Below are 27922 nucleotides of genomic sequence, written 5' to 3'. Positions count from 1 at the left end.
ACCACCACATGCTGCAGCAGGATGAATTTTAATTCCAGTTTTATGAATTTGCATCGGAAAAAAAAAAAAAAGGGGAAGGACTGATGGAAATAGGCTTATCTGTTTGAGGAGGTATCGTCAGAAGATGTGACAGAGCAGGAAGAGTCACTTCTTCCAGCCCTTGTACAGAGGAGTGCTGTTTGCAGCAGAGAAACTTATCAAAACCAAACACATAAATCAAGATATATCAGGCTTTGGGAAATGGAAACAGACTTGCAGCAATACACACACAATTTGGAGCAGAAGACAAGGAAGAAGGGAATGTTTTGCACTGCACATATTCTGGTTTAGCTGAGGTACAAGCCAAAAGGCAAAGCTGAAAGAGACTGCAGGGTCAAAAGAACTGCAAAGAAAACCTGATCACCTCACAGGACTCCGAGTAATGCCCATGATGGTAAAGAAACAGAGGCAGGAAATATAGGTATTCTGTTGGTGTTTATTTTTTCTTGTTTGTATATTTGTGTATTTTTGTTCTACTAACTAAAAAGCATTTGTGTTTTAAAACCCTGTGCAAAGCTGGTGGGTTTTTTTTTGCAATGACATATCCCTGAATGCACAAACTGAGAAGTTCTGAATACCCACACGTCTGAGGCTGGGAAAATTTTTGCTCAAGTGTGAACGGAGACCTCATAGCAGGGCTGAGCCCAGACTTCAGAGCAGGCACTTAACACCCACAACGGCCAAAAAGTCAAGCCTCTCCCACAGCAGCCTAGGAGAGGTTTGAGGCAGAGAAGCTCTGCCAGTGCTCTGTGGGTGTGACAGAAGCATTTGAATATTTGAAGCGCACGAACATTTAAGCAGGCTTGACATACAACAAAGCCTTCTAGATTATGCACCAGAAAGACAGCACGAGGATTCAGCAAGCACCACGCAGCTGTGAATGAACGCGGCTGCCGCTGGTGTGGTGGCTGAACTCCTCAGATGGACGTGAACGACACGGATCACAAGGTAGCTGAAGGTTTTTCTCTCTGATTTGAAGGCTGTGGCAAGAAGTGCTTGACACAACTGTCGGATTATTCTCAGGTTTCGCCCGTTTTCTCTAACATAACTGCTTGCTCGGTTGCTTCCTACAAAATTTAGATTTGCACAGTCTTATAACCTGTTCCACCTGTTGACGACATCAATAAATTTAAATTGGTGACTGGCTCTTCAGAGCATCCTGGAGTCCAGTCCAGCTCCACCTGAAAGGAGTTGGTGCTTCTCCAGCGACACCACGGGGAGCTATGATGAGCTGAAAGGGAGGAAAGAGGTAGATCACTTGGTGGATCTGCTCTTAAAAAAAAAAGCTTTCTAATCCAGGGAAGGGTACAACTGTTACCTCAGCTTTGCAGATGGAAATTACACTTCAGTTTTGAACAGTTGTAAGCTGTGGTGTCTAACGTAGGTCTCAGCAGCAAATGGGCTTCTAGAGAAAATCTACATACAATAAAGATCTAAATGCTCAGAGGCAGACACTCAGAAGTGGCAAGCTGCCACAATTCCTCCTGAAACCAGCGGAGTTTTATGGCTGGAACTGAGTAAGGACTCCTTCCACAAAAGAACTTGCTGACAATAAATCAGCAGCAAGTGTTGCAATTACTGCCCCATGCAGCGTGGTGCTTTGCTTGATGCTCCCTCCGCAGCAAAGACATTCTATTGATGGCACTGCTCGCAGTGGCACTGGAAAAAAAATAAAATAAAAATAAAAACCCCTAACAAAACCAACTTAACAGCAGTTTTGGCGTTAGGAAAGATCCAGACAACTGCCAGTCTGCACTTCAATACGAGATCCTGACCAGGAGGAAAATGAGTCATGCAAAGTCTGGAGCAAGACATGGTATAATGCTTTCATATGGCCCCAGACACAATTATAATTCCTCCCATCAGCTCTTCCTGCTGACATCAGCTTTCGCATTGGTTTTGCCTAATAATTAGAAAAGTTCTTAGAACTTAACCAGAACATCATTGTTCCCATGGAAAACACCCCACTGCTCCTGTGATGGGAAATAGCTTTTTTCCTCTTTCTTTTTGAAAATTTTATTGCTGATCTGGCTAGGCCAGGCTCCAAGTCTAAGCTAGGTTTCAGCGTGCTTTCACAGTGCTGGCTTCACATCGGCATCTCCCACTGCTTCTGAAACCAGCCTGAGAAAATAAGCCTTTGTAGGGAGCAGGGAGAAATGTGTCAGGAAAGCAGAGCAGGGGAAAGGCTTCTTGCACTGTCCTCCCTGCCCCAGGTCCTGCCCTGTGGCTCCATCCTGCTGGGGAAGGAGGAATCCTGGTGCCACAGCAAACCCACATGATGGGGCCACGGAGACAGCCACGGAGAGGAAAAAAGGACAATTAACTAATGTCACTTGAGGTGGTGCGAGGTGCTGCTGGCCCCTGCTGCATGGCAAGCGGAGCAGTGAGCAGAGAGGGAGCAGGAGCCAGCAGACGTCTGGCAGCGCTCTATGAAGGAGCCCTGGCATGGGGGAGATGAGGGAGGGAGAGATGCCGTGAGGCCAGAGTGGATGGTATCCACCGTCAGGAGGCTGCCAGGAGGGAGTCCTGCAACCCCAGCCAGCCCTTTGGGGAGTGACTTGGGTCAGACTGCTCTGGGAGACCCCATCTCCCACCACACCCCCCCATCTCCATCTTTCCTTTTAACAATTTCAGCCATGAGGGGCTGGCACACTGCGACTGCTCAGATGAGCACCAGAGGCCAAGGTGCCCTTAGGGTGCAGAGCAGTGGCCCTATAACCACATCCTGTAACCCGGGGGGCTGTGCTCAAGCTGTGCTTGCCTCGGGTGATGGCAGGATTTGGCCCGTGCCTTCACAGGCAGGATTGTAATGCCAGAAACTCATGTGAGCTTCCAGCAGTAAGTTAGACAGTGTCTGTCAGTTAACTGTCCCATTTACTTCTGCATGATGTTATACGGATTTGGAGCCTAGAGCTCACAGCTTTAAGATGGTAATAACCCTTCTGCAGCTTAAAATAAAAAACAGTAAACCCAGTAAAGGACACAGTTAAGCAGTAAACCAGCTTAAATTCAGTATGTTTAATTTGCTTTTCTTGCCATCCATCATATCATCCTGGGAGAGCTGAAAGCATCTTATAATAATTTGAAAAGTGGGAATTTTCTGCACGGATACCTGCTTTAAAATAGATTTTTAATTCCTGCACTACAACAGTTTTACCAAATCACTCACTTTGCACACTGACCCTGTGCCGTCGCCAAGGGATAGTTGTTAATTTTTGTTTTAAGGGCTCAATTCTAGATTCTTCCAGCCAGACAAGCTGTGTTGCACTCCCAGCTGTTCCAGTGGAACGCACTTAGACCACATGCACACTGCAGACATCCACATGTATGCAAGGTTGCTCTGCAAAGCCAGAGCGCCGTGAGGAGGCACATCAAAGTGAGGAGCAGCACGGCCATGCGCCGCTTTAGCAGCCACCTTTGGGTAGTTACCTCCTTTGCCTCCTTCAGCAGTGAAATGACCCCTGACTGCTCATTCCTACCTCAGCCCCACAGCCTGCTGCAGACAGAGGTGGCCACTCGAGGGATGATGCTGTGTCACTCAAGTCACCCGGGGATGGGAACTCCTCCTGCTGGCATTGCTGACAGGTATTTCATACTGCAGAGTGCATTTATGTGCCTGTCTTAATGAAAAAAAAATGTTCCTAACTTGTAGTAACGTTGGGAAGGGACTCCTTTTCTGCTGTTCTCACCAACACGTAGGGTTGTTTTATCAACAATTTGTCTTGCATACACATTAGAGCCTTAGCAACTTAGCTAGCACATTACAACCTTTTTTTTTTCCTTTTTTCTTTTTTTTTTTTTTCTTCTGCATAGTAACAACTAACATCACCCTGTGGGCTAAATAATAAAAGTCAGAATGATTTCAGCTAAAGAGCTCGGGCTGCTATTGCTTACTCTAGTGTTACTTTTGTTGGTGTCTCTGAGAAGCTGATGTGAGTTTTAATTGAATACACACAAGAATGAACTCATGTTAACCGTACCCATCTATACAAAGTTGAAGGGGATTTCAGGGGCACCTAGACAAAAGATTTTAGCCCTCCGCATGGACAGCTACATAGTTTGACACATTGTTCCTGGGAATTGTGTGCTTGTTCTGTTGAGGGCTGGAAAGGAGTATTCCTTGCTGGGCCCTTTCACAGAGCAACAACCCTGATAGTGAGTCATCAGAAGAAACACCATTCTTCAAAGCGAAGTATAGTTTCCCGTTGTGAACACAAATTTTGCTTCTCATTTACTCAAGACATCAAAAACAAAAGTTAATTGTTATGAAGCGCCAAAGTAGCACCGATTGCCTGTAACTCAGCACCAAGGAGATCACATCACTTTATAATTAGCTCTCCCTGTCCTCCTGCTGAGAAGATGATGGTGCCTCAGTGCAGAAACTGAGGCACAGGCAGGCAGTGTGCTGCTGGAGACTACAGAGCAGAATCAGCAGAGCCCAGGAGTCCCAGCCCAGTATCGCTGCTGTCACCAAGGCTGAGGAGTCACTCTGGGATGCTGGGCAGAGGTGGTCTCTGCAGACCTGTGTGTGGTTACTGTCTCCAGTTACCTGCCACTGCCCCGCCACCAGGTAGCAGGACACACAGCCCCTAAGAGCTGATCATTTGAGCATTCCCAATCCCTATTAATCAAAACAAGACAGGTTTACCTAAAACGGCTTAAGTAAGAGCTCTTTGCTAACCCAGAGGATTTGAGTAGAAGCATCTTAAAGGCACTCCTCTGAACATCTCTGCAAACAATCTGGGGACGTGATAACATCTGGCAGGGAGACAGCAACAAACCGCTGGGAGAAGTCGGGGATGGGAGGAAAGCCTGGGAGACAATAACCTCCCTTTTTTTTTTAAAGTACAATTGCACCCAGAAACAGGTATCTGATCACAGCTTATCACAATAGCTGACCTGAACCACTTGGGCAAGAAAAGCCCCGTGGAGGAAAAGAGCACTTACTTGTTCTTAGGTAACTGAAGACTTCCTGTGGACCTCACACGAGGCCAGAATTTGGAGCCCTGAGCAGAGAAAACGCAGTTAACTAAGTCAGAAAACTCAGTTAAGTAAATTAGTATTTTTATTCAGGGCAGAAAAATACCCAAAAATTAAGTCTGATTTTCCCTTTAAGCTAAACTCAAACAAACCTCTCATACACCAGAGTAAGTATGTTCACAGAAATTTTCACCCAACCTTAAATTTCTGCATCAGCTTAATTCTCACACAGACAAGCCTTAGGTACCCTGTAGATATCATGTACTTTGCAACAAACAATATTGTCTTCCTCTACAAAAGTAGCATTGGTAAGCAGACAGACACAGTTCTAGCTTTGAACCTCAGTGTGCCATGGGAAAAGTATCGATCAATTGGGATCAATTTAAGAAGCAAAACAAAATAATAACCCGTGTAAACATGTCAGAAATCTGCCGTGTCTTCCTAACACTGGTGTTAGTCAAGAACAACCCAGTGGAAAACTGTAATTGTGTGCAGAATAAGGCCTTTATCAGTATTGAAAAAGGATGTTGTCCTGCTGAGGGGAGGTCAGGGAAGCTTCATCCAAGGCCAGGAGCTTTAACTGGCCCCAGCCACGCTACTAGATAAAGCTGGTTAACCAAGGTGATGAATGAGTCTGTGAGCTCTCCAGAGGCTGGCCACGTTGGCACCAAGCAGAGAGGTTATGAAGCCCGGCTATTGAAGTGCTCCAGGCTTGGTTTGCCCCTGAGATGACCGTGGCGATTAACGCTTTGTTTCTCCTGGCTTGGCAGTGCTCATTTTTTGGGCTGCTTCTGAAAGACGAAAAGGCGAAAGCACTGGACAGGCACTGACAGGATGTGGAGACGCAGCAAGGAGAGCCACGTTCCTTCATGGTGAAGGGAGCAAAGGGCTGTAACGTCCCTGGTGGCATGACCCGGGGTAGCTCTGGGGTCCTGCTGTGCCTGGTCACTCCACAGCTTCTCTGCCAGAGCAGACAGCAAGCTGAAATGCGCTGCTCTGCGTCGAGGGGAGTCGGCCTTAATGGGGAAAATGCCTGCGGAAGCACGAGAGGCAGCACCTCCGAGCTGCTCTTGGGAATGGAGCCACAGCAAGAACTTGGAGAGCCATGCTCCTAGGATGCAAAGATTGATTGGGGGGTCACTTGTCTACACATGGCAGTTCATACGAGGACATCTAAAATCTCTAGTCTGCAGAAAATCTCCAGTCTTAGGGGATGGCTCCTAACTCTGCTGAAAGCAATTCAATCACCGACTTCATCTCTCAGCTGCGTTAGCCCAGCCTGAGGCCCCGGCCCTCGGGTTGCTCCTCAATCAATACAGCTATCGATTCCAGCAGGAGCACTGGCTGCAGCAGATCAAATGCTAAGGAGTTCACAAGCTGCCAGGCTGATAAAGAGTTTCCCCGTGAAAAAGCGGCTCTCTTTGTTAGAGAAAATTACTCACTAATATTAACTGCTAGTGAACTAAGGGAGCACGGCCCCAGTTGGTGCAGATGATGGAAAGAAGTGATTTGTTAGAGCTGGTGGTACGGCAGCAGACTGGAGGGGAAACCTACAAGTGACATCAGGAGGGGGCAAACAGCACCCAGAGTGGTTTTGCTGCCTTCTGCACGTCTGCAGCGTGTCCTCAAGTGCTGGTTCAGAGACTAAGCTCGCATTCCTCTTCTGGCCTGAATCCTGCAAATCCTGGCACCCAAGAGTAGTCCCCCTGAGCGCTGTGAGACATCACAGCACACATAAAGCTAATAAAGCAGAAAATGTTTTCAGCAGCAGACCTTGAACTAGAAAGCATCCATTCCACCAACTTTCCAGTATGATGCATGCATTTAAAATAACCACTATTACACTTACACGGGGAGAACCGAAAAGTCTGCCTCAGATTGTAGCGATGTGCTTCTCAGGCTAAGAATGTGGCAGCGGGGAACTGATTCCTCCACACAGATTTTGCAATCTCTCCATCTCATTTGTGTTGCAGTCTTCATTTTTTAAAAAATCCTCAAGGATAAGAGAGTCATTAGCAGACTGCCATCAACCTCAACCAATTCCAATCTCAGCAGCTGAAAAACACCGAGAAGCTTTTTTTTCTCTTTTTTTTTTCTTTTTCAGGGGTTTCTCTCACCTTGACTTAGGCTTTGAATATCTTGGAGTAGGGAGCAGTCCTTTGAAGAGTTCAGAAAGTACATACTGATTTCAGACAGTGGTTGTAATGAGTATCATTAACTCCGGGATACTGCTGAACTTTGATTAATCTTTCCTCTGAAATAATCTTTCCACATTATTTATAAGACTAACATATGCCAGCAACATGTAACTGTTTTGAAATGTACATTTATGCTTTTCTCCTTTTAAATATGTTTTATGCCTAATAAATGGATCTGTAGGGCTTATAAAAATCAAGGACAACTCATATTTTCATAATATAGAAGCCTTGATCTTGCACAGATTTACACAGGTTGAAGATTAACCATCAAGTGGAATTCTGTCCCCAAATCTAACATTTTCGTGAAGGTAAGCCCTCACCTATACCTCACTGGGCACGTTTCTTTGTGATGTGAATGGTCCTTCGGATAGTTCTGCATAAAGTAGAGGATCAGGGTATTTAGAATGAGCGTTATTGTTAGTTAAACTCCAGCACTACTAATATTGCATAGTTTAATTGCATTCCGCACCCCAGGAGCTCAGAGCACCTCTTGCTCATGTCTCTGAATTAAGCTGCACAGCGTGCCTACAACATGGAAAGCTCCAGGGAGGCCTTATTGCAGCCTTTTGATACTTAAAAGGGGATTACAGGAAAGATGGAGAGAGACATTTTACCAGGGCTTGTAGTGATAGAGCAAGGGGTAATGGTTTTAAACTGAAGGACTGTAGATTTACATTAGATAGAGGAGGAAATTCTTGGCTCAGAGGGTGGTGAGGCCCTGGCACAGGCTGCCCAGAGAAGCTGTGGGTGCCCCATCCCTGGAGGTGCTCAAGGCCAGGCTGGATGGGTCCTGGGCAGACTGGGCTGGTGGGAGGTGTCCCTGCCCATGGACTAGGTGATTTTAAAGTCCTTTCCAACCCAACCCAACCCAGTCTGTGATTCTGTGCTTCTATGGCACCATATCTAATTCTGCTTCCTTTACAAGTGAAGAAACTGAAGCTGCTGAGAGGTCAAATAACGTTCCAGGGCTATGAAGGGAATCTGGAACAGGATCTTCAGGCATTTTTAAATATTGCCAGTGGCACAAGGTGTCTCATTTCTGAGAATTACAGTTTTGGAGAGGCCCTTCTCTTGAAAGCACCAAAAATCACCAGCGGAGAGTAGATGTGCAGGGAACATTCAAGAACATAACTCTGAAGTCCAAGGCAGAGGAGCACTGTGATTACAAATCCTAACAGAGCACACAGCTCTGAGGTTCAGAGCCAGTGGACAGCTTCTGAAAACTCTTGTGCAAGGCATCAAGAGAAATGAATAATCCACTGTGGCCTAAGAGCAGCTTTGAGCATTATTTGTCATTCCAGAAATACCAGGACCATGCATCACGTGTGCTGTGAGAAAAAAATGCCAGTGTGAAACAAAGTTCCTGAAGCCTTACCAAAGCGCTTTGCTGAGGCAGTCTCACGTGCTTTGTGCCATTTTCTTTCATAGCTAAGCTTATTTAGCAAAGTGCAAGTTGCACTTTATGCACAAGCCCACCTCCATCCAAAACCTTGAAGCACATCCTTAATGTAGAAGTGTTTGCACACGTTATTTTGTTCTGTACTGAGCTGGGGCTGGTTTCAGCACACGTGATACTCCCCACTGAAATCAGTTCATTTTTTGCATTCTGGTACAGAGAAACTGCTGAGGTTATAGAGAGACTCCTCTACAGATCTTTATAGGAGGAATTTTTATGAATTTATTGGGATCCTTAAACATGAGTTCAGTATATTATAAAACCCCATATATTCATTCTTTGAATCAGTTCCACTTCTCTTTGTAGAAAAGCCTGACTGAAGGATGCTCTCCAACATAAAAATAAACAGCAGCTCCACCAGGCTACCAAATAGATGAGATTCACGACGCAAACCTCTGAATGCTCAGTTATAGCTACACGCTGAATTTATACCTCCCGTCTGAAGGCTCACAGACTGGAGCCAGCACAATATGCTGTATTCCACCCATAAACGGCTTTAAAAGCCAGAGCTCACATCTTGAACAGCACCTGGCAAGGAGCTGGGAGATAATGCAGTCTGTGGTGCCTCACTACAATATCCCCTGTGCAAGAAACTCGGAAAACCAAGCGAACACCTCGTTCTGCTTATGCTGACATTTCTACACACAGCATTACACGCTTCCTTGAGATGGCAGTTCCCAATGAGCATAACAACATCCACATCCAAAAGGCGCAGGTTAAGTGTGTCCAAGAGCATCGTAAGCCGCGAGTCTTCATCAGGACGGCAGAAATCACTTTGTTCCTTCCCTCATTTCACAGTGATTCTTTTCTGTGTTAATAGGAAACCTTCTCTTTCGACTGATTTCCTTGGAGTGTCCTTAAGGTTCCTTTAAACTTCAAAATTACTAGGGAAATCTGGGGCTGCTAACATTACTCTGTAAGTCAGGAATCTGAGGGAGTTCATTCCTTGTGTTGGCAAGCCTTCAAACTATCTTGATTTTATCAGCTATAATTCATGTGTTGTTCACAGGACAAGGTTGTTTCTTTTGTATTATTTTGAGTCATCTCTGGAAAAAATCACCTCGCACTAAAATGCAATAAAATACGAGAAGAGATTATGACTTATTAAATTAAGCCAAAGCATACTCTGTATTTTGGGGTAGTACCATCCCTGGAGGGAAAGCAAATATGTTTTCAAACGACTTCTGCTTCCAATTAGGCAGCAAAACAAGTACCCAAATTTTCAAAGGAGCCTAACACACAAGGTGCACAACGAGTACAGGAAACAGAAAAAATCAGCCTGTGAGCAGCCCAACAGAAACTGCTGGGTGCTGACAGCTTCAGCCAAGCCTGTGAGCTGCACAATATGTTATTGGTGATTTTTTTTTTTTTTTTTGCTCCAGCCCTCCTGCTAGAGACTCTGCTTGCTCTGCATGTATTTTGCTACCTGGGTGAATCTGGAAGAAATGGTTAAGCGTTTTTCGTAGGCATCTTAATTCACACCTTTAAACAGCTTAAGAAGAAAATGACCTTCTGTCTGTTGGATCTGTGCCTTGTATCACTACGGGTCACTTATTTCAATTATTTAAGCCTGCAACATTGAATCCCCCACCACTGGAACAAACAAGGAGTTTAGTCATTGAATTTAACAGTGGCAGGATCAGACAAGTATTTCCATTCAGGCTCACAGGAAAATGAAGTAGGATAAAAACCTGTATTTATATATCAGTTAAGCACTCGGTGTCTCAGTATTGATAACCTTTAAAAATTATGTCAAATACACACAGCACGAGATGACTCAGCAGCTCCTAGATTTGCAGAACAGATGGAATATTGATGTCCCCACACGAGAGATTTCTATACACCTGCTTCTTGCTGAAGACACTGGTTCCAGTCACGGAAGCAAAGATTTTCTCTCCAAAGCTGGCTTTACTAATAATAAGTGTGAAATAAGGATATTTCTCAAGGGGATTTTCTAAATTTAAAATGCATTCTGCTTCTTAACACCTCCCATCCTGCTGAATGCTTTAGCCTACCACAGTCAAAGCGCAGTAATTAAGTGCAAGCGTAATTGTTACAACTGTCTCTGGCAGGACAAAAGCAACTGTCAGGGAACTGTCACATCTCCATACTGTCCTGCTTCCAGCCTGGAAGTGATGGTTGTAGGACCGAATTATTCCTCCCGATTCCCCACCCACCCCCACCCTCAGTTCCACTCCAGCGTATTTTAACTCGACTAGTGGTACCATGACAGACGTTAGTTACACTCCAGCTGAGTGTAAAATAAAAAAAAAAAAGGCAGGAGTATGCCACAATTCTCATTACACAACCACCAAAACATCTCACCCTGCCCCACCAATATTTGACTCCTCAATCCCTTTAGCTGCAATATTGGTTAAGAGCAGACACAGCGTGATGTCTGAGCGTGAGGCCAAGTGTTTGGTTTCCTTATGGATCTTGCATCCTCTGCTCGCTCACATGCAAAGCCATGGTCACCTCCACCCTAAAAATAAAACTATCACCCAGATTCTTTGACACTACTTCCCCTGATCTGTTTTGGTTCTGTGGCTTTATTTTCCTAATTTTCATTTGGAGATGTTGACTATGACATAAAACCAGGAATGATTTTCAAGGAGGAAATACCGTGGCTGGGATTTGATCACAGGGCATTTGAGACGTGCCAGTAAGGTTCCCTTCACCACCAGTGAGCTCTGCAGGGCTGCCCCTCTCCATCCCAGCCCCTTGGTGTTGGAGCTCTGCCAGCCCACCCAGGGGCAAGCACCACCTGAGAGGCTGCTGGTGCCTGCAGATTGCTGGGATTGTGGATGGAGATGGGGCTCGGGACTCCAGCAAGAAGTGCTTGCAGGCTGGTGTGCCCTCGGCTGGGAGCATCCAGTGTTTCAGGCAGCAGGATGGGGGGCAGATGCTCAGGACTGAAGGGATGCTCAATGCTAGAGGGGCTGCAGGCAGCATGGAAATCCAGGGCTGAGGGGACAAAGAGATAATTTAGCAAGGAGAGGAGAGCAAGGAGAGTCCTTTGGCAAGGAGCAAGGGACCCTTCCCACACATCCTCAGCTGGGCAGGTTCCTTACTGCCTTCTCCTTCCCCCTTTTTCCAGCCCCCAGCCCCTCCCAGGGGAAGCAGTGGTACACAACACCGACATTTGTGCCCTCCTCACGGTTTCAGGAATTCTGAAATGATCCTGCCTAATGAATCTCAGTGGTAGATAAAATCATCCATCCTTATTTCATTAGTTTTGCTGCTCGGAGAATGGCAGGCTAGTTTTTCCTGTAGCCTTTCTGAATTTCATACATTCTTTTAACTCTCAGTATTTATTTTCTCTCTGGAGTCTGAAGTAATCTGAGAGAGCAACAAGCCTCTGCACCGTTATAGGCCCCAGTTCCTCTATCAGCACAGCCCAAACACGCTTCTTATTGTGCTCCCCTCCGTAATGGAGACAGAGGCTTGCACAAGCTGCCTGGCAGAGACAGACTGATGGTACACCAGATAGGTACTTTCTGCCCAGGAAACAAGAAACGTTATTAGCCAGGGCACATTGAAGAGCAAAAATTGCTAGAATTTGACTAAACTTTGCTATTCTCGCTATTTAAGGTGACCTACAAAGACAAGGGAGGCTTTTGTTGCATGTATGCTTCACCGCCATGTGAAGGCAACTCTTGGGACAGAAGAGCTAGCACATTAGTGCGGATAAGGAAATACTGGTCAAGGGCAATTTGGTACAAGTCCTTCCCATATAAGTGCACTGAAATTTCTAACGTTCGCCCAGATTAAATGGGCATTACTTCAAGTCACGTTTGGAAACTCCCTGCCTACCAAATTGCCTGTCAGTTGGTCATTAATGGCAAAGTTCAAAAACATTTTCTGTAAGTCCAGTGAAATATTGTTTCAGAGCTTTGGTGCTTTACTCAATAAAAACAATTTTCTCATTTTTAAATGCCATGCCAAGTGTTCTAACAACTGTAGCTACAGATCATGTAACTGAAACCCTTCCTAATGTGAGCTTGAGAATTTTTACTAGCTCTAAAAACAGCTGGTCATGAATATACTAGTCAGAAAAGAATGCAAAACAAAACTAGTAAAAAAAGTGTTGATTGGTAGCTCTCTCACGGGTATATTTAACCATTTCTTTAATATGTTTTGCCTGTCTGGAAGTAAGGATATTTACATTATTTATTTCACAGCTATCTGGAAAAAAAAATCTAACGAAGTGCATTTGTTTCTGACAGATACTGCTAAACTGAAACCTGGTGTATGTTCTTAGACTAAAAGTTTATTAATTTTGACTGTTCTAGGAGGAAGCAAAACTCCTTGAAGACGAGTCCTAACCTCAAAAATGTTTTTGAATAGATTTCAGGGATCTGTCTTTTGCAGCTGTATATGTGCACACACACACACACATATGTGTGGGTACAGAAGAGAGGGTGCATATGTACAGAGAAAGCAGAGAGCCTGGCTGTGTTCACCCACTGAAGTGGATAAACATCCTTGCATGGTATATTTGCAATGGTATATTTGGTCAGACTCTGCAAGCCCAATCTGTTCTCTCCCACAATCTACAGGAACCTTTCATTGGTTTCATTGGGATTTGGACTGATGGCTAGCTTTGATTTTAAGCACTAAATTTTTTTGCCACACGTACCTGGATATATGTAATGGCTAGCACACAATACTGTAAGTGCTCGGTAATCTTAACTTCAAGGACAATACAAAAACATGCTCAAAACATCAGTCAACAGACACTGGCAAACTGGCTTTTACCACATCTCTGTCAATTACTGTGCACATAAATGGTGCATCTCTTCACAGTGCAAAGCTTTATTAGCCTACAGTGATAGACAGGCAAACAAAATATGCTTTTTGTTCCTATCACTGCCACAGAAAATATGCGTCTCATATTTTAATGAATAGTTGAAGGTTACTTTAAACTTATAAAACAGGCTATGAGAGAGAATCTGATATAAGCTCCCTGCCCAAAGGCTGGGCCAGCTATACTGAAACCATTCCTGGCCAAAACCAAAGCTATTCTTTAGCATTTTCATCCCTTTCTATTTATACTGTGCATGAATGTCGCTAGCTGGTTGCAACAGAACATAGTTCACCTTATCTCTGGAGAAGCAGAGGTGTCTAGCAGTTCATACTGGTTAGCAAGTATTGGGTTTACCTTTCAGTGGCTGCTGAAAGAAATTGTCATATTGCAGAGCTGATCTCTTGTATCAGCCCTTATTGCAAATTTCAGAGGGTACAGCTAAGAAGAGGACCTCACTGTTTGAAATCCAATAAGGAAATTGATTAGCACTAATGACCTTCAGCAAAGAGGTCAAGGGGAAAAATCCCTTTCAACTCCTCATCAGCTCTGAGCAAACGAGTGCCAGATCCCACACTTCCAGCTTAACGGCACCATGGAAACCGGTCCAGGTGAACTGCTACCCGTTACAAAAATCTGTGTCAATCACATGCAGGAGGATGGCAGAAACGCTCCCTGGGCTCCCCAGTGCAGCGAAACAATGTGACTTAATGACATTTGCAGGATCCTATATGCATAGGAAGGAGAGACCAGGACTTCCTTCAGAGATAATTAAGATCAAGAATGAAGACATCATTAGGGTAAAAAAAAAGGTTAAAGCAAGGAGTAAAAACCTATGCTGCTGCATTTCAGAAGTCTTCCACCCTGGCCTTTCATATCTCTGCAATAATTTTTCAGAGTGCTTCTCCAGTGCAGGCTAGAGAGAATTTTTTATGAACTCCTGAAAATAGATTTAAAATTCACAAAGTCTCATAACAACCGCTCTGCTTCCTGCCACTCTCCTGTATGGTCGTTTTTCAGCTGAGAACTCAGCAAAGCTCAACAGACTGACATATGGCCGTGACTGGGCTGCTAAACACCCTCTGATGTTGAGGAGATGATATTCTACAGCCTTTGGCTTGTATGATTTTTAGCGGATTCAGATCTAAGCCTCTTTTGGCCTTTCAAATCCATCAGAAAAATGCTGTTACCGGAGATGTCTTAGTACCATCTACTGTTGGTGAGTCGGTACTGCACCTTGACAAATCTGTGGGTTTTGTGCTTTTTGTGCTGCCGCTTATTTATCTTTCTAGGTTATTTATTTATCTTGTAAGGTAAGGCTAATAAAAATAGAGGCCACTTAAGCAGGGGTTGTGACACCGACACTCAGGATCTCACACGTGAACACGGCGTGTAGACAAAACACGGCCTGGCCCGAGAGAGCCGGGGAGATGGAATAAATCCATCGCGGTGTCTTGGGAACAACTTTCTCACCTCCCCAGCACATACTCACACAACAAATATGGTTCCAGCTCATGAATAGAGCAGAGAGTTATCTTTTATCACTAATTTAAGCTCGCTGAATCATCTGATTAGCTCTTTTCCATACAGAAATGGAGTGGCTAGGTCAGAACACTCTCTGGTAGAAATCAGCATAGCTCCAGGGACCTCCGCTCGGGTGGATCCGCGCCAATTAACGCTGCCTCGGGTACAGAGGTCCGATAAGTGAGCCTGTGCTGGGGATTAAGTCCCCAGCAAGAGCACAGAGACGGCCAACTTTTATCTGCTGCTGTTTGTGAGCAAAGGTGAAAAGATAGTTGGTCGAGCAAACCAAAATACTGGGCCGAAAGCCAACTGGTACAACAGCACTGACACCGGCAGTCACTCCGGGCCCATGTCTGTAAAATGGAGGCTGCAGGCCTGCCTTCCCCTGCGACTCGGAGCCATTGCACTTAGGTACATATCCTTACTGACACAGTACGTAAATCTGCCTTGCCATAGGGTCTGCATGGGGTATACACTCACGTGACTTTACATCCATTTGTTTTTTCCATCTGTGATGGCAGATCTTCGACGAGATTTTTTTTATCTGCATCTACCACCCCTCCTTTTGAAGGGATACATAGACAAATACCTAATAGCTCTGCAGTCACTGCACGCCGGCCTCCCACACAGGGGAGATGGAATTATCACCACATTGCCGTTCCCTGTCTCCACAACTTCTTTTTTTTTTTTAAAGATGGGTCTGATTAGGACTCTTTGCTCTAACGAGGGCTGTTGTTGGGCCTACAGGGACAGGCCTGTGCCTGGAGCTTCCAGATCACTGCACAACACAAACACGGGCTGAGGAAGCATGGGTGAACTGCTCTGCTTCAGACAGACAGACTGTACAATCTGTCCAGCTTTTAGTGACTAACAATGTCTGAAAGGATATACCATGCCACTAAGAAAAAAACAAAAGCTTTCTTTGCTCTTACTCACCCTTTTCTTCATTTCACGAGAATAAAAGAACTGTACTTCCCTAGTCTACTTGTGCATAAGGGACCCTAAGGGACTCTGTCCATCTTAGAAGCCTTTTCCTACACCCACATAGGCTGAAGCTCGGGAGGAGCAGCCAGTATATGGTGCTGCAGGTGTCATGCCAGTTCCTTCAACAGTAGCCTTCACACTTCCCTGTCTGCTGCTCCTCAAGACATCATCAGACACAGAATTTCTTTTCAGACGCCTCCTGCTGACAGTCCAATCATCCCAAAATCAGGCCAAATGCCCACATTTTCCTGTACCTTCATGTATGCTTCTGATGAGCTTACAGCACTAACTCCCCAACCACATGGCTCAGCTTTCCTCTTTTCTTTGTCAAATTTCATTCCACTTCTGTTACTCCTGTTCTCAAGGTCACCTGGCCCATCACATAGAATATCCTGATCCTCCTTATTCATGTACCCTCTAAATATTACAAGCAACTTGCATAAGTGCATTGCTACCTGTGTGCTGAAGATATTAATGAATATATTAAAGTAGGATCTGTTTTAAGACTAACCTGAGATAACCAGGAAACTTCACTATTAGCACTCCTCCAAGCTGGTATTATTCCTTCCTGTAGAGCATATTTTTGTCTGCCATTTAGCCAGAATTGTAACACATAAGTAATATCTTCAGTAATTCCCCATGTGGCAGCTATCAAACACTTCATTAAAACCTAGGACACCTACTACGTTTTCTCTGGCTATCAAAATGGAGCATCTTAAAAATAACAGTGTGACACGACCCAATGTTGGTAAAAACTTGTATTTTATTTCACTTTCCTCTTGTTCCCCTTCCCTCCCTCTCTCATGCTATTCCTTACATGCTACTGGTACAAATTCAGCAGCCCTGTGGTTTGTACTTTTAAATATTGTTAATTTTTATTTGCTGTTCTCCAACCACAAGCCCAATGTCCCATTTGTTAGATATGCCTGGGATAAACAATTTCACTTGTTCAGTCTCTTGGAGTTCTGGGTCAAAAAGCACCTTGTCCCCAAATCCTGCTTCCCCCCATGAAAGTGCACAGAGCTCTCCAGATTTTGCTGTGGTAATTTCTTTTCTACCTCTGCCAGTAGCTTTTATATTCTTCAGGGAAGGGGAATGCAGGCAGTTTGCTGCTAATTCCTGCTGCAGTCGGAGCAAGACTACAGCTTCTGATAAAATGAAAAGCCGCAGCAATAGGTTTGTGTACTACTCAAGGCAGGCTTATATGGCTCGGGACTGTCCGTGTATGGATCACAAAGTCCACCTGCACGTCTACAAAGATGTAGCTCTTCTCAAGACTCAGTCATCTAGTTGACTGAGCCTCAGGTCTGCTCAGCTAGTGAAGTGTCCTCACACCAGCCAGCTGGGATTCAAAGACTACAGATTTGTAGGGGCAGATCCTCATCCCCAGACAGGAAAACAAGCTTTGTTGCTTCCCCAGCACTCCAAGGCAAGACCCGTGCCATGGGCTGAGGATACCAGAAGTGTTCTCAGCCTTATAGTATTTCTTCCTTTCCAACCCTTTGTTTTCTTGCTAGCCTGGCAGTCTTTTTTTCACAAGAACCCCACAGTATTTTTCACCAGGCTCTTCCCTCCTCTGGAGGGGCTTCTAGGGCTCTCCCTTCTTATGTATTTATAATAATAAAAATAATAAAATATAAATAATAAATAAAAATTTAAACAAAAATAAAAAATAATTTATAATATCTAAACATAAGTCTTCCCTGAACCTCTCAAAGAAGATGGGGGTCAGCTGAAGGTGTATGTATGCATTAATGCTCCCTGACTCCAGTTAACTCTTTCATGGGCAGTTCAGGATTTTTGCACGTGGTCTCAAAAACGTACTAAAGAGTGAGCTGAAAGAGGCTGACCATGAACTTCTTGTTATTGCAACATAATGTGATGGTCTGGGTATTTACTAGAGAAAGAAAGCGCTTTGATGTTGACTTAAATGTTGTTCATTAACTTCTTTTCCATCTCTCATGTTTCAAACTATGTTGAAACACAGTATTTGTTCCCTTGGAGAACATGTTATGTAAACGTCTGATGAAAAGTAAATATTTTTTTAAAGGAACTGGTTATAACTGCTCCAGTCTGAAACGGCTACTATAAAGGAGCAAAGAAGGTCCCTCTTTTCTGACATCACTGTGTTTAGGTAGATAAATATGACAGCCATTAGGAACAGCTTCCAGGCAACCACTAATGTTAAACCTACTGAGGCACAGATGAATATATGGGGCTGTTTATCACCCCTTCTTCAATGACACATCACTGTATTTTTTTCAAAAGTCTTGCTTAGAAATCTCAATACTCAAATTCAGCCTTGCACCTAACACATTAGTCCATATATCACAAAACTTATATGAAGGCCAGGAAAAACACAATTCCAACGCTTAGCAGCCAACATTATTGCATGGTCTTAGAAGTTCTTCACGCTAAGGCAGTATTTTCACCCACAGGTCTCCAGATACATCACCGAACAGTCCCTCAGCTTCCCCTGCTTCACACGCAAAGAAAGTCAAGTTGAGAAGAGCTGGTGCTTCCAACCACCATTGTAGTGCTGGTGATATCCTTGCTTCGAGTCGGCGCTTTGCCCTGATGATCTCCGGAGACCCCTTCCAAACGAATTTTTATGATTCGGTGACTCAGTGGGCAGATTATCCAGGTTCCGGCTGGCCGCTGTCATTTCCCTTGTGCCAGCAGAGCCGCTCACTGGACCTCTGTGAGCCCAACTCATGGATTCGGTCTGCCAAAGCACTAACCTTACCATAATGAATGATTCATGTGCTGCTGGCACGGCTCCCTGCATCACTTCACCGCATGGCAAGATGAATGACAGAGGAATGCCAGGGAAAGGTGAGAGGCTGTGGCTAGGAACAGGGGATGGGACCTCCCCTACATCAGCCGACCGGCAACGTCAAGCCATGCCTTAGGGGCAGACGTGGGAATTGTGCCTGCTCCATTCTCCGTGCCTGCCCTGCTTTCCCCAACCTGTCACAGCGTCACAGATGTGGTTGAGCACCTCTGATGGACACCTGCCAGGCTGCCCTGAGCTTGCTGCGAGTGGGAAGCATTAGGCATGGTTCCTGGCATCGGTCCGCACGCACGGAACAGCGGCTGCAGAACACCTCGCAGTGGCAGCTTTTGCTAAATACCTGCTACCAGCCCCGTCTCCTCAGTCCTCTCACAACACGTTCACCACCTCACTGATGGTACAAAGCCCTGAATTCATGATATGCCTGTCTGGGACATGTGACTGGTATGGTTTTCACACAGCTTTTTAAACACTAAAAATTATAAGCATAGAGTTTGTCTACAGGTACAATGTGCTTAACCCCATACACAGCACCTCCCCTAGTTCCTAACTACCCAGAAGCATTTTTGTTTGTAGGCTCAGGTTCTTCAGCCCTAGTAGCTTCTCTTCAACACCATGGATGCCTTTCTTCTTCCATTTTAGGTCAGATTTCTTTGTCCTTTGTTACAGAGCAAACTCGAACATCTACTCTGGGAAAAGCTGCTTGCCCTTCCATCTCTCCTACCACAAGCTTCCTATATTCTGCAAGTGTATTTAACACTGCCTTGGTATGTTTTGCCTTTGATAATTTTCCAGTAAGTTGCCCCTTCCAACATGGCCAGACTGGTTTCCCAACTCAAGCCCTCTCCATAAATCCAAAAGCCAAAAACCTGAGTGCAATCTTTAGGTATAACTACCCCACATTGTCCTTAATCTGAGGGGACAGGCTCAATAGCCCTGCCAATAAATAAGAAATAGTTGTTTTAACATTAAGAAGCATACAAACAAACAAACCAACCAAACAAACAAAATCTACATCACTTCTGGGCTGGCCTTCCTACAAGCTCTTCCAACTTACTTAATTTCAGTGGAATTTAATGGGTTTTCCTACTTTTCACTCCCATAATTCTTTTCACAGACTTCAGTGGATGGGAAGTTTCAATGTGTGGTGTTTGAGATCAAAACTGTATGTAGTTCTTCAGTCCCTGTCTCACTCTACCGATGATACCAAACGGTCTGGCTCATTGCTCCAACACTTCTTCTACAAACACTGCTGCACCCCCTCCAGGGTTTTAGGTAAAGATAAACTGGATGGAGACAGAGTGGCAATTGAGAACGGAACCAGTTACTTAGGAAATAACCTAATGGGGGGGCCCTCCAGCTGCAGAATGAGTCCTTGGACTTGAATAGTGGAAGTCACTCCTGAATAAAGCATAGTACTGATGTGCTGGAGCCAAACACACCTTCTGGCAGAGACATGCTTCTTAAGCAATTAGTACTTTTCCTGGATTCATTTGGGGCAGCTTTGGGGTGAGTTACAGTTGATTTCAGAATGCAGAAAAGACCAAGGAGCGTATACTCTTTGGAAAGTGAGCTGTCTTCTCCTTACAAACATATATCAGTCCTAACACTGGGACCCAATTGTGGCTGAAGTCTGTAGGCCCTAATTTAGTTTATCAATTAGTGATGCAAGAAAAAGGACCCTGCCCCCCACATTACTGTTATAATAAAGAGCCAAAATTGTTCATTTTACACTGAGTGAAACTTTACTTTCAGCAAAACTGAATAGAAATTATTTAATCATTCACCCTCTATTTACCTTTGATATCAAAGCAAAGTTAACATAGGCAGCTTCATGATGCATGTAAAACAAATCCCACCAGAGACCATTCCAGGATTTTAGGGGAAATTATTTGTATCATTATTATTCTAATGGGCTGTCTGCAATTTGAGATCAAACCCAATACATTTTTCCCCCAGTATCTGCAATGAATTCCAAAATTATGCAGATGATTATTTTATTAGTGTGTACCCAGATGGTAGACTGCCAGACTCAGTTACTGTCATTGCATCTAGCTCTCTGTAACACAAGAATTACTGAGAAAACAGTGCATTTGGCCACTGGTTATATAAATTAAGACCAAATCAACAGTTACAAACTCAATTCAAACAAAATCAATAAAAGGTATGTGAACTATCAGATTAGCAACATTAGACATAATGTTAACAATAATCTTTTCAGTTAAGATGCCTAGCACAACACTCAAACGTGGGAAATGTCTGACTACTGTGCCATAGCGTCATTTCTCACTGACACTACTTAAAGTTACTTCTATCAAAGCAGTTCCTCTCTGGTCTTGCAATTTACTGTCCAGGTATACCATAGACCACAGCTGAAAGACAAGGATATAACTACAAACTACAGTAAAGAGGGAAAAATGCATATTCACTGCAAGAGATCATTTTTATACTGTAGCAATCAGGTCCATTTATGGCGTTTACCATACTAAAATGGCAATGGTGTTTATTCCAAGATTATATTTTGTATAAATGCAATGTTTGTCTCTTCCTGCCTCCAAGGGACAGTTACTCAGATACACTTTGTAAAACCATTTTGGATATGAAAAGCACTGAGTATAATACCGGCTGTGAGGATAAAGTACCCAGTGTATTGTAAGATTACTTATCAAATCACAAAGCCATAGAACTGCAGGGCTGCAAAGAACCTCCAGAGATGATGCTGTACAATGAGGCTGGATCAACCGTCTGGCATCCACGTGGGCTAATAAGCTCTTTGCAGCAGCCAGCTATCTGAGTCCCAGATATTTTAGCATCCATTCTCACCCTGAAATCTTTTCAGTTGCTGAGTATTCCCCTCCTTCTCTCCTTGCTTTGATTTCTTCCTTTGGGTGTCCATCTCAGCTTTCTGATCCCTTTCAGCAGCTGTGGACTCCTCTCTTCTGGCATCAGCACCAGCCCTTTGGGGGTAGCCACGTGGCCAACAAGGCTCAGACATATTTGCCCCTACTTGGCCTCCAGACAATACAGTATTTCAGACTTGCTGGGCACAAATACCAAGGATGGTCTTGGGTTTCCTTCCCCCACTAAATTTTGTGCCTTTCTCTTATCTCTTCAGCAAGTTGCCCACTGCACTCTGCTGGGGCACACAGACAGACAGATCACTGGGGAGGAAGGTGCTGGCAGAAGTCACCTGGCTAGCTCTGCTGGACTGTGACAGGTAAGCAGAGGACTGTGACAGTGTTTTCTGCTTAGAGAATTGTTCCTCATCTTCCTCAGGAAGAGGCAGAGAGCCAGCTCTGGCCCACAGAATGCCAGCTTAACCACAAGGGATAAGGCATGTTCCAGAAGTGTGAAAGCGTAATCCACAAGTGCAGAAGTCAGCAGCATATCAAGGAGGTGGCAACCTAAATACACCTTACACTGCTTCACAGATCTGTTCTCTATCTTGCCAGGCGTCGGTAGGAAGATTGTGCTATTGGATCTGGACGAGCTAGAAGCCAAGTGTTACATTAAAATCTGTATGCCACAGGAGGCTTGTGAACATAGGTCTTTTGTTGAAATGTTCTCTCTATACCGCATCTACAGATTTGGTTTAGCTTTACACCTAGGTTCTTCTGGCACAGCTGTTCGCATTAGGAAAGTCAAGCATGATGACAGATCTGATAGCCAGCACTGTCTGACGCAAACGTGGGAAGAAGGAAGCAAGAGAAATCAAAGAAGAAAAATGTGTCTCTCCATTAATACACAACAGCAAACAGTCTAGCCGTACTCTTGCTGAAAGGAATTTGATGTCTCGGTCAGTGCTTTGCCTAATGAGCTACCAACATCAATCTGTCATCATCTGTATTATTTGAAATGGCCTCTGCTGACACAAGGTATATTCATGTACTGGCCCTCCTGGGCACTTGAGAGTTCAAGTCCTGGCCAGTTTATACCACACCGAATGATAATGAAGGGTAACGGAATAATCATTGGCTTCCTTCTCTCAGGGGGAGGCAAGAATGTTGTTGTAGGGATCTCCCCCGGCCAAGAATGGCTTTTGATTACAGAACAGGGAATACCAATTATTTGCTTCTCTGTGTACAAAGAGTCTCCAGCAGTTCCTTGCAACAGTGCTTTAGCTCTCCATAGCACATGTAACGCATCTGTCCGTCTGTGCTGGCATTTCCCTGAGCCTGTCCTGAGTACCTGATTCTCAAGACCTTGCAGGGCTATATGGCAATTCAAGAGGCGAGCACTGACAATGGCTGGGAATTCCAAGCAGAGGGGATATGCTAGAGAGAAAGGCTGAGATGCCCACCAAAAAATGGTGTAGCCTCACCAACGTGGCTCTGAGGGTTATTTTTACCTGTGGGTGAGAACAAAAGTGGTGTTCTGCACTGGCCAGTTACAGCACACGTTGTAACTGGTAGAATTTAACACCGTTAGGTTCAGGATCTCTGGGCTGAATGTAAACAAAGCTACAGCTCGCTCTCCTTTGCCATTACAAGACTTAACAAATTCACAAGTGTATCAGGAAAAGGTGTTGATGTTCACCTCTTTATACAAACGTGACACTGGATGTAGTTTTTAATCAGCCCGTGATGCTTACATTCACATCTCCCTTTCTTCTAGGCACTAAGGAGAAGGTCACCTGGGCACCTGTGTCTGTTCAGAGCACCTCATGCTTATTGCTCTTGACAGCTTGGAGTCCAGGTCTGCTGTGAAACTGATGTATAAATTCAGCTAGGAAAGCTGTAAGTTTAACTACTTTGCTGTCACAAAAGTTATCCATACTTTATGTCTAACATGGAAAATTTCACATCCTTAAGAAATGTCTACATAATTTATTTCAAATTGCACTGACTCTGAAAGACCCACTTCCCCTATTGCACAAGAAGTTGTAATATACTGCCTCCATGCTATTAAATTAAAATGTCCACATTATGTTTCCTCTCCTAATCGTAGCTTTTTAGCTTTGTGGCTGGAAGGCTGCAGAAAGAGTGAATAAATGGATAACACGGACACACAGCAGTAAAAAAAACAACAACAAAAAAATTTCCTGATCACATGCCTCTCCAAAAATAAATAAGTTTAATTTAAAAAACAAAACAAAACAAAACAAAACACTCTTTTGCTTGTCAGAATTATGTAAACCTCACTGAGATATTGATTGTGTTCGTCATGCCCCCGAAGGAGTGTTCCAAGGTGAGAAAACATAGCAGTTTGCCACCCTCCCACCCGCCTCTCCCCAGTCCTGTAAGTGCATGGACCCTCCTCTCACTTATGCCAGCAAGCCCCCACAAGGAGACACACGCAGTGTTTCCAAACCAGTAGCTCGGTATAGGGAAGTAACAATTTCATGTTCTTAGAGGCAGCCCTCCTTTGTCTAACAAATAGCAAGCTAAAGACTGCCACAGCATAAGAATGAATGCACAGCTTTTCCTCCCAAACTCAGTGCAAAAAGCACTCACTTACAATGCCAAGAGTGAACTTGGTTTCTCACATCAAAAATATGTCATTGCAGCTGAGCATGTGGGAATCCAAGAGCACAGCAGGTTTCCCTAACACTTGCTACTAGATTTCAGGATTTAACTCAGCAAGGGAAGGTAACCTGTGGAGTTATCACATGGAGTTTTCCATCAAAGAGACTAGCAGCATCATAGGACATGACAGTCTCCAGACCAATTGTGAATTTACTTCTTCTAATGTTCCTGTAAGTAGAAGGAATTAATGTCGTGTGTTTCAATTTGCCTCTTTAAACTTGGGCTGTGTGTCTGTGGACACCCTGCTAACGCCAGGACTGCCACTGGTTCTCATGGTAAGTGGAGTTTAAATTCACTTAGGTTGGCATGCTTATCGCTGAGACAAGAAGAGGTCGGTCTGACCATAGGGCGTCTGTTTACTCAGAGAGAAATATTCTGTTTCTGCCACCAGATCCACTCCTGGCTCCTGCTGTTCAGCTCCACAGCCTCTTCCCAGGTATCTTGCTTTATTTGCTATGAGGCACTGATCAAGGTGAGCACCCGCAGAAGCTGGAAACCCAAACCAGCACAGGAATACAAAGCCAAATGAAAAACTTCAGTAACTGCTAATCTCTGATTTCACAGTTGCCTCCTATCCATCTCCAGCAAACTTTCCCACAGCCGTCACATTGCACAGGCCTGAAACTGAGAGAACCATGACATCCCTACTGAAGCAAAAGTACCCCGTTGTTAAGAGTTGCATGGCAACATAAATAACTCTGACCTTGATAAAAAGATAAAAAGTATAAAAATTAACGGCGGACTTGCATATCAGCATAGCATAACATAGGGTAAAAGTCATACAAGAGGCTTGAAAACCCTCATCTCAGAAAACTGCTGTTGTTACTGGCTGCAACATCAAAACACACAGCAGAGAAAATGCGGAAATGGAGAGGAAAATTTAAATCAATCAAAAACTTCGCTAAGACAAAACATCTTATATAAGCTTCCCACTGGGAAGAAAAGGAGAATAGACTCTCATGTAACAAATGCTAGTTATGTCACTTGATGTACTTCTGGAAGGCACTCAAGTATTTCAGTGGCACAGACAATAGAAGAGCAAAATAGAACAAGACAGAACAGAACAGAAATAGATTTGGTTGGCTTTGTCTGGGAGAGTTGGTCAAAAATTAGAACTTTCATTCCAGTAAAAATTTCAGAATTCTCAACAACTTTTCATGCTCTTTCAAAAAAGCAATACAGTTTCTGAAAGGAATCTCCAGCAAATAACGTTTATCTCAAACAATCAGTACTATTTCTGGAAAACCCAATTTCAACCCTCTCAGTCCTGCTACAACTCCAGTATTCCATGAATCTGTAAACTTTTACTGAATGGCATCTAGTTAGCCTGACTTTTGAATTCTTCTAATGTTTTGAATAGATCTTTTTACCCAGCAATACTGAAACATTTTACCAAAACCAGGGAGTTATTTCAGAACACAGGAGTAATGTGGGAAATAGCTATTATTTCCATTTCATAGTTAAGAGTGAGATAAACAAATCAAGATCAGCAAAGTTAAGTGAAAAGGAATCTCTGGGTGGGCACCAAAAACTAGGAGCTCTCAAATTAGATAGCACTGCTGCACATTTTACTTCTCACAGCAAGAAATTTCTGTAGGTTTTCATGCATTTTATTTTCAAATGCTGAATACGCTGTCATTAAAAAAGACAATAAAAGCTGCCTCGACAAGAGCAGTGACTTTAACTCTGTAACATCTTCCCTGCAGATGTTTTCTTGCCTTATGTGCAGGTTTCTGTAGGTGATGGCCATACAGGAGACAACCCTAATGTTCCAATATCTTGTGAACTCGATGATCCAAAAGTAATGTACTTAATCAAGTGTAAAGCAAGAGGTGATTAAGTTTTGCAGTACTGTACAATGCCTGACTGCTCAGAAATGCATCTTTTGATGTGGTGCAGAGAACTGGACCAGTTCTGTCTGCTGTACCAAAAAAATGATGTTTCAGTAATTTGAAAAAAAAAAAAAAAAAGAGAGCCTCAGAAATCCCCACAAGTGTTTAACTTTGATCTGAAGCCTTAAAAAGATTACATTTATCTGTTTGCTTGTTTAATTTGTTTGAATTTGATGCTCAGAAAGGTGCCAAGTTGACATCTTATGGAAGCAATTCTTTGCTTTTTTTCCAGATGACACCAAGCAGGGGCAGCGAGCTTCCAATCATCACTAGTTGTTCTAAGCACCCAACCAAAAAAAAAGGGGAAAGAAAAAAAAACACAATGCCATCAACTCACCTTTCCATTGCAGTTTATATGAATTATTAAGAACTGAGATTCAGTGGAGCCTCAACTCTTGAGCGTGGAATCAATACTGTATTTTATATAACAAGGGCAGTAAAGCCAGCTTGTTCTATTTCCATCACAGTGAAGCCCTGTCAAGTCTCCCATGCAACCTAATTTCACTAGGGCCAAAGTCTAACACTACTGACGTGAAAGGCTTGTTCACCTCAGCAGGGCCAAGATGCGACCTTCTGTCCAGGAGCCTGTGGAAGTCAGCTCACTTTCTTGGGCTGGAAGAACTATTCGTAGCCACTACGAAAAGCCAACTTTTTGCTATGCCCCAGACATGAAAGGATAGATCTGTACTGAACTCAAAGAGAAGTTGCTTCTGCAATTATTGCCTCTTGAGGGAGGGTGCCTAAAAAGGGCCAGCTGTGATGGGACACAGGCCTGCAAGGGAACTGACATCAACAATCTCCCTTCCAGAAGGGGATAATCAGGCAAATCTGTGCTAGGCTGTATCCAAACAGCAAAAGGCTCCTTTGTTGTATCACCTGTAGCCAAATTACCTGATTGCATTTTCAGATGCCATTTCCAAACGTAAAAAAACAAATACCCACTTCCTCACACATATCACAAGTCCCCCCAAAAAAGTGCTAGCTGCAAACCCCCTGCATTGCACTGAACATTAATAGGCATGCAGGCATATTTCTGATCCTCAGCATGCCAAAGAAGAAAGTTCAGACAGTCACCGAGAGGGGAAGGTCTTGAGGAAGCCTCCAGAGAAACTGCGATGAGGTTCAGTAGACTCCGAAGAATTTCCCTTTTATCCCGCTTGGTAAATGGAATATGGAATGTGAGTGACAAGGGAGAGGGAAGAAACAAGATAATAAATTCTGTTTGCTATTTGAGGTTTTAAAGTTGTTCTTTGAAAATGGACCCTGAAGTTGTCTGAGCTGATTTATATAATGTGTTTAGGAATACCTAGAGCTTGATTACAGAAATGTAATACATCCTACAGTATTTGCAACTCTGAAACGGAGCAGATGTAACCTAAGAAACTGAGCAATGACAACATTTAATTTATAAATCATGGTCCAAGTCCTTCACAGTTGTAATTATATGTCACTTAGGTGAAAACCAATTTCAGTCTGCACCTGTTGGAAATTTACCTCAATGCCTCATAGGAAAAAATGGAAAGACAGAATTTAAGGATTCACAGGTTAGAAATTGAACTATGGGTTAAAAATACAGAGTAAAATGCTAACTTCTAAATACATTTATCATGATTCAAAAGATACCCACAACAAACACTCAAAGGGTGATTTTGAGACACAAAAGCTTCATCGTTTAAGTGTTCCTGGTCAAAGTCAAGAAGACAAATGATCATCCACACAATAGAAC

General features: G+C 43.8%; 2 long non-coding RNA genes across 2 annotated transcripts in view; both read right to left on the bottom strand.

Annotated features, from left to right (window-relative positions):
* The window catches only part of LOC110353630 (uncharacterized), a 100948-nt gene that overhangs the window by 6608 nt on the left and 66418 nt on the right, over positions 1-27922 (bottom strand). The gene's annotated exons all lie outside the window — the stretch shown is intronic.
* LOC106018674 (uncharacterized) lies at positions 41-26896 on the bottom strand. Its single transcript, XR_001192923.5, has 3 exons — positions 26534-26896; positions 1358-1698; positions 41-1270 (listed from the first exon to the last, which is right to left on the bottom strand). It is a non-coding gene; the product is annotated as an uncharacterized lncRNA (long non-coding RNA).

This window comes from Anas platyrhynchos, chromosome 9 (assembly GCF_047663525.1).
Source record: "Anas platyrhynchos isolate ZD024472 breed Pekin duck chromosome 9, IASCAAS_PekinDuck_T2T, whole genome shotgun sequence".
Taxonomy (NCBI): Eukaryota; Metazoa; Chordata; class Aves; order Anseriformes; family Anatidae; genus Anas; species Anas platyrhynchos.
The sequence above is the reverse complement of the archived record's forward strand: the minus strand, read 5'-3'. Positions and strand labels throughout refer to the sequence as shown.